The sequence below is a fragment of the Sceloporus occidentalis genome, unplaced genomic scaffold, assembly GCF_023333645.1.
Source record: "Sceloporus occidentalis isolate IW3139 unplaced genomic scaffold, rSceOcc1.0.p SCAF_33, whole genome shotgun sequence".
Taxonomy (NCBI): Eukaryota; Metazoa; Chordata; class Lepidosauria; order Squamata; family Phrynosomatidae; genus Sceloporus; species Sceloporus occidentalis.
In genome coordinates this window covers 2,778,100-2,785,926 of record NW_028317013.1, presented here as the reverse complement: position 1 = coordinate 2,785,926, position 7,827 = coordinate 2,778,100, and the positions used below count along the sequence as shown (strand labels likewise).

General features: G+C 40.0%; 1 protein-coding gene across 2 annotated transcripts in view; it reads left to right on the top strand.

The window, feature by feature from the left end:
• Positions 1-5,068: 5,068 nt before the first annotated feature.
• Positions 5,069-7,827, top strand: part of LOC149298335 (AMP deaminase 1-like) — a 29,461-nt gene continuing 26,702 nt past the window's right edge. The window contains exons 1-2 of one of the 2 annotated variants that reach the window (XM_089487450.1): positions 5,069-5,229; positions 5,650-5,806. The gene's annotated coding sequence lies outside the window, so the exon portion shown is untranslated. Of the gene's footprint in view, positions 5,237-5,649; positions 5,807-7,827 lie in introns of both variants that reach the window. The other variant, XM_089487452.1, reaches the window with a different exon arrangement.

Genomic DNA, 7,827 nt, shown 5'->3' with positions numbered 1-7,827 from the left:
AAACCGAATACAGAATAAACAAATATGGCGGCGGATAAACGTATAGGAAGATGCACAACATGAAGAATCTCTGTTTTGTTCAACTTCATATATATATATACTAGGCTAGCCTATTAGTTTAGAGAAAAAACCCGGAATTATCTCCTGGCTAATCTCTCTAGTCCCTGGCCCCCAGCCTTCCCCTCCCTTTAGTATTGATTTATGTAATGGCCCCAGCTGCCCCCTTGTGTATTGATTTCACCAACCCAGGGAAATTGCTGCCCTGCAGTATGGGAATGGAAATGTGAATCTGTGAGAACTGTAGCCTCAGTTTCCTGTTCTTGAAATGACATGAAATGTGGTCTTCTGCCGCTTCAAGGTTTGAGGTGTTGTGTGTTCAGAGATTGTATTCTGCATTCCTTGATTGTAACAAGTGGTTATTTGAGTTACTGTTGCTATTCTGTCATCTCAAACCAGTCCAGTGGCGTCGGCAGGTGCCTACCCGTGTGACCCAATTGAAACGCCGTCTTTTTTTGTGCAGCCATGATTGACACGGAGAGAGGCGTAAAGTGGTCGCTGAAGAATACGTTTTCAGCAACCGCTCTGTGCCTCTCACTGTCCTCTGCGAGGCCTCTGTCTTGGTCATGGTGCCGGCATTTCATGCTGAGCACCGGAATATTACATCATATTTTGATTTATGGGACAAAGATGGCACAGGTAGCATGTTTATGGGACAAAGATGGCACAGGGCGGGCTGTTTGGGGACAAAGTTGACTATGCTGGGCTGTTTGGGGACAAATATGGCACATCCTATGTGTGTAATTTGGGTGCTGGTCAGGTTCTGTTTTGGCAATGTGGATGCCAGGGCTGGCCTTTGGGGTGTGCAACCTGTGTGCAACCTGTGATCTATGCCGGTAATTTAGGGGGTTTTATCTATACCTTTAATCCTGAGTTTTTATGCGAATTCCAATTGATCTATACCTGCAAAGCTGGGTTTTTGTGTTATTCTGTTGATCTACATCTGCTATGTGTCCATACAGTTTTTATATATACTTGCAAATATAGGGTTTGTAAGTCTTATTCAGTTGATTAATACCTGCAGTACTGTTTCCATGTGTTGTTTAAATGATCTATATGCTCAGTTCTCAGTTTACATGTGATTTCCAGTAGTTCTATCCCTGCAATGCTGGGTTTGTGTGTTCTGTTGATCTATACCTGCAATGTTATTGTATACTTGCACATGCAGAGTTTTTATGTCTTATTCTGTTGATCTATACATGCACATGCTATTTACATCTGTTGTTTATTTGATCTATACCTGAACTGCAGGGAGTAAAAGAGAGGTGTGGCTCAGTATATAGTGATAGGTGTTATGCTGTACCCCATTAATGTTTGCCTCAGTATATAATGATTGATAAAGACCTCATTGTGAGGTCGAAACGTTGTTGCTGTCTTCCTTTAATAAATCTGCCTGAGCTGGAACCCTTGAGTGCCTGGAGCCTTTATTTATTTTGATCTACTGGGGAGCTGACCCTTCCTGGCACAGTTAAGCACCTGAGTTCCTTTGGTGTGTGTGCAGATTCCTCATTCTGGTGACTCAGTATATAATGATAGCAGTTATGCTGTACCACCGTCAATGTTTGCCTCAGTATATAATGATAGTTATGCTGTAGAAGCGTCAATGTTTGCCTCAGTATATAATGATAGCAGTTATGCTGTACCACCGTCAATGTCTGCCTTAGTATATAATGATAACAGTTATGTTGTACCCCTGTCAATGTTTGCCTAACGATAGTAGCTATGCAGTTTTAAAGTGTGTGTGTGGGGGGGTGCCACATAAGTACAGTACAGTATCCGGCCCAGGTGCTAAATACTCTAGGTACGCCCTTGCTCACAACAGTTTTTCCCGATACATTTTTTGTAAATTTTTTTGTGTGGAGCCTCTGCTCGTGATTCGCTCATAATTTACTTACGCAGTGAGAATTTCACGTTTAAAATAGACCATGGAAGTGGAGTCAAAAGTGGTGGAAATATATTGCTCCACCCCCTTGCAATGTGAATTTTTTTCAGCTCCACCAACTTTGCTTTATATGGACTGTGTGACAGAGCAAAATGTACATTACGAGAGAGGCTTGTCTGTCAGACATTACAGTAAGTAATACTGTTGTGTAACTAATACTATATTATCACACTATAATGTAGTGTTATTAACCATGAGCGAGCTGTACCAAAAATATAGAATAACAATTTAAATGTTACATTTGCAGAAGCATATTGTGCACACAAAATTTTGGCTCTGGGAAAATTTTTGCACAAGAGAAATTTTCTGCGCATACCACCTAAGAAAAATTAGAGGGAACATTGCACAAAGCCATTAATGTCTAAGCCTTGGCAACAAAAGTGGGTACATCCCTAAGTGGAAATGTCCAAATTGGGCCCAAAGTATCAATATTTTGTGTGGCCACCATTATTTTCCAGCACTGCCTTAACCCTCTTGGGTTTCAGAGCTTCACAGGTTGGCACTAGAGTCCTCTTTCACTCCTCCATGACCACATCACGGAGCTGGTGGATGTTAGAGTCCTTGCGCTCCCCCACCTTACTTTTGAGGATGCCCCACAGACGCTCAATAGGGTTTTGGTCTGGAGACATGCTTGGCCAGTCCATCACCTTTACCCTCAGCTTCTTTACCAAGGCAGTGGTCGTCTTGGAGGTGTGTTTGGGGTCGACTGCGGCCTAGTCTCCGAAGGGAGGGGATCATGCTCTGCTTCAGTATGTCACAGTACATGTTGGTATTCATGGTTCCCTCGATGAACTATAGCTCCCCAGTGCCGGCAGCACTCATGTAGGCCCTGACCAGCATGTTTGACTGTAGCCAAGACACACTTGTCTTTGCACTCTTTGCACTGGTTGCTGCCACACACGCTTGACACCATCTGAACCAAATAAGTTCATCTTGGTCTCATCGGACCGAAGGACATGGTTCCAGTAATCCATGTCCTTAGTATGCTTGTCTTCAGCAAACTGTTTGCGGGCTTTCTTGTGCATCATCTTTAGAAGAGGCTTCCTTCTGTAGACCAATTTGATGCAGTGTGCGGCACATGGTCTGAGCACTGACAGGCTGACCCCTTCAACCTCTGCAGCAATGCTGGCAGCACTCATATGTCAATTTTCCAAAGACAACCTCTGGATATGACACTGTGCACGTTGCACTCAACTTATTTGGTTGACCATGGCGAGGCCTGTTTTGAGTGGAACCTGTCCTGTGAAACCGCTGTATGGTCTTGTCCACCGTGCTGCTGCTCAGTTTCAGGGTCTTGGCAATCTTCTTTTAGCCTAGGCCATCTTTATGTAGAGCAACAATTATTTTTTTCAGATTCTCAGAGAGTTCTTTGCCATGAGGTGCCATGTTGAACTTCCAGTGACCAGTATGAGAGAATGTGAGAGCGATAACACCAAATTTAACACACCTGCTCCCCATTCACATCTGAGCTCTTGTTGTCACATGAAAAGATATAATAAAATATTTACAAAAATGTGAGGGGTGTATATGTAGCATTTTATAATTGCCCCCCTGTCAGGGTAGTTGGGGAGAAGAGGATAATAGCAGAGTCCAGAATGCAGGAACAGGAACCGGAGCGCAGCGTTTAGTTGATAAGACCCAAAAATCAGTGTGGTAGAGAAAGCCAAGATTCGGTACACAGGAGGGAGACGAAGTCCAAAAGCTAGCCAAGGTCAGGTACACAGAGGAGTCAGCGAAGCCAGTTAGATGCCAAGGTCAGGTACAGGAGAGGAGGTAGTCAGGATAAACCAGGTCTGGTACATGGGAATCAAAATAGCAGACACAATGAACAAAGTAATACTAGACGTCACTGAAGCGTGTTCCCGCCGGCACATGTTGGGGAACAATAAAGTTGTGAGGAGAAGACCGGACGCTCAACTTGATACAGTACCCATGAGAAGTGGGTAATCAGGTGAGTTGCTGCGGTGGGGTCTGTTCCGCGGACCCTGAAACCCCCCTACTTTTTTCCCTGTCCCCCCATGTGCCCTCCTCTAAATATGGGACCAGCCCGTCTGGCACCAACAACCATGCCACATTCAAAGTCACTTCAATCCCCTTTCTTCCCCATTCTGATGCTCGGTTTGAACTTCAGCAAGTTGTCTTGACCATGTCTACATGCCTAAATGCATTGAGTGTCTGCCATGTGATTGACTAGATAGATATTTGTGTTAATAAGCAATTGAACAGGCATACCTAATAAAGTGGCCAGTGAGTATTTATCTTTATTTATTTTCAGTGATAGATCCCCTTGTCATATGGTACACAATATAAGTCAGTCATACATATGATAAAGCGACAAGCGTCCAGTGAATTAGAAATAAAGAATCTAGTTGCTGTTTATACGCCTACCCCATTTTGTTGGAAGTGAACTTAACTGAACTCAGATTGATTAGGATTGCATCATAAAAATTAATTCAGACTCATTGCCCTTAAATTGCCTTCATTTATATGAAATTTGTTGAAAATGAGTCCTGATTACTTTAATTAATATCATGCCCTTACCCATCTTTTCAATATTGCAAATATATTATATTTATTGCAAAGCTTTCTAGTATTTTCTAAGCATGTATTGTGAATGGGGCTTGTCCGCCCCACCCTACAACCACTTCCTCCTGATTCTCAATTTGCAAACTTAAGGAGTCTTTCCACAAGAGTTGTAATAAAAGCTTCTATGTTACTACTGTTAATAACAAAATACGCACACAATGGGGTCAAGAGTAAGTATATGAAATGAAAATCGTCAGGTCATTCCCACCACAAAACACAAAATGCTCAAAAGACACTTGAAAGACGAAATGATGTGCTGGTGTCAATGCTGTTATGTGTCCGCTCCCGTGAAGCCACAATACGCAACTATACCCTAACTAGCAAGTGTCCTTAAAGCGGGAAATGCCTGTATTTATTATAGGCTTATAGAGTCTGTTGGTACTATGTCAATAAAGGATAATAATAATAATAAAAATATTAATAATAATAATAATAAGCAAAGCTTTAAAAAATATCTTTCCCCCTCAAGAACACAGTGAGCATCTACGCAGCTTGGCCGAGAAAGTGTTTGCAACAGAAGTTCGCGATGTGGAAAGTAAAGAAGACATATCCCCTTTTGATGTTTTGGAGAACTGTCCCATTGCCCATCATGAATTGGCAGATCATTTGGCTTTGAGGGAGAATAGGGAAGCTCAGGAAAAAAGGTAAGAAGTCTAAACTTTTGCAATGTGTGTTATGCTATAAAGTTGCATTGCCAATAAGGTAATTATATCCATCTAGTCTGTCCTTTTTCTCCAGATGTAAAAGAAGTAACCAGTCCTTGGTCTTATCTTTAGATTCAGGATTGTTTTATGCCTTCCCCATGCATGTTTAAATTCCCTCACTGTATTGGCCTCTAGTAATCTCTCAGTAAAGTAAAACTTCCTTTCATTACATCTAAACTTCTGACCTCTCAGTTTTAGACTACGGCCAACTCATCAATATTACAAAAGACAGAGCAACGATGCAGGTTTTGTAATACATTATGGGTACCACAGATGATCCAAATTATTTTTTTGTCTTGCCTACGTGAAGCCATGGATTATTGTTTAAAATATATGCTTATTTTAATTTCTGCACTGTAGGAAGAAGCGACTGCAGCGTCTAAAAACAATTGCTATTAAAGTTCCTGAGGTGGAGAAGGAACTCACGATTGTCCACGATTCCGATGACTCCACTCCATTGTACCTGACAGTTCCAGATTTTCAGAAAGTGCAGATCACAGGAGACTATGCATCAGGGGTTAGAATACAAGGCTCGATGTGTTCATGTAATATAAAACATATTGTAATGAATGTAATTTAAACAGTTTACACAGAGTGCTGTCTATTAGGAAATCAAGTATCTATGTCCCACTTGGCTGGTTTAATGGTCAGCCATACCAAGGTAAAATAAACAGGAAGCTACCTAAATGGTCCCAAGCTGCACTTGAGTAGTGAGTCAGAGTTAAAACAAATTTTAATTTATATAAAATTCAGTACTTAATAGTAACACAGTCAGTGGACTAAATTTCTCCCATCCCTTATTTAATTTAGAGAAGAAGGAATATAGTAGTTGCAAAGGGTGAGGAACATGGTAGCACATTAACCCATGCTACCATACTTTTAAAGTGACGCAACACATAAACATATTCTGGCATTGTATGTTTTAATTTGTACTGTATTCTGTCACAAAGACACACATTTCTCTGTACCACAGAGTGAAATTATCCCAGCACAACATACAGTATTATATAGTCAACTTTTATAAAGGTTTCCTAGGGTGCTCCAAGCTGCTCCTCAGAAAACCAACAGACCTAGGAACAGCTTATTTACTATGCAAGCTCTCCTCTTGAAACGATTGGCATGCCAAGTGAAGTCTTCTTCACAACTTATGATCTTCCAGTGTGGTGTCAGCAGTTGGATTGAATATCAGCCTGAAAATGATCTTGTTATTTTGCTAATGTACTTGTAATGGAGCTGGAAGCTTCTGGACATTTTCAGTATCAGTCAACACCACCTAGAACAAACAGTCTAGCAGCGACATTTAACTATTTCTAAATTTAACTGCCTTCTTTAAAATATTTGAATAAATCAGATAGTTTGCCCTTTACACTATCCTTCTTGTATACTTCAGAGGAATATTCATAAGGATATTCTTATGTTAAAAAAACCCAGTAGCATAAATTTACTGTCAGATTTTACCAATTTCTAAAATACGGGACATGGTTACATCGTATGATCATATTTTGAGTGTTGAGGAAAGACATGCAAATCAATCATTCTATGAATATTATGTAAAAAATTAACAGTGATTTTTATTTTATTATGTTGAGTCTTCTTCAGCATATTTATCATCCACTGAAAATGAACACTTTATATTTTATATTAATACAACCAGTCCCTTACGTAAAAGAGATGAAATGATGGAATCATGGCAATTGTTCTGCAACAAAATCTCTGGGTAACATTTGCCCATAACTCAATGTGTCAAGAGTTTTTGAGGAACATTTTTACTATGCATTCTGCAGGACCAGCTCACACTTGTGTTGGACCTTCATAATGTATAGTCAAGTTGAAACCACAACTCCCCTGAAGACCCTACCAAACTTCCTCTTTGATGTAAACTAGTTGTAAAGCTGTCAATTTTTTATTCATATTGGTATTTTACATTGACTCCAATACATTATACATCAGTGCATGTATTCTATTTTAGTAGACTTCTGTCTCATTGTCCTCATCTCTCTGTTTGCTTCTACTTAAACCAGGAAGCATATTAAAGTATGCTTTCTGCACACACACACACACACTATAGTGCTGTGATTTAAATCATTGTTAATTCAATCTGCATAATTGCATGTCACAGCATCTATGTGGGAAGCATACTTTAGTTCACTTTCTTGTTTTAGGGGAAACAGATGGGTAGTGGAAAATCAGACAAAAATTTTCACAGTAAGATAACACATCAATTTACATGCATTAAAATGCATTGGAGTTAATGAAAAATGCCTTTGGATAGTATATAGGAAAAAATACCCATTTGTCCAAAATACATGGTAGTTAGCTACCACTTAATACTGGGATATGCTAAACAGATTTGTCACTTTTGTTATATTCTACCTTTCACAGTTCTATACCCTAAATAAATCTATGTGATTACAGACTAAAATAACAAAGTATATGTATTAGAAACCAACCTCATGTATACACTATTCAGATGAAGCATCTCATCTCCAAGTTTGTAGGTTATTTCTCTTCATTACCTTCCACGTTGTTAAATTTGTG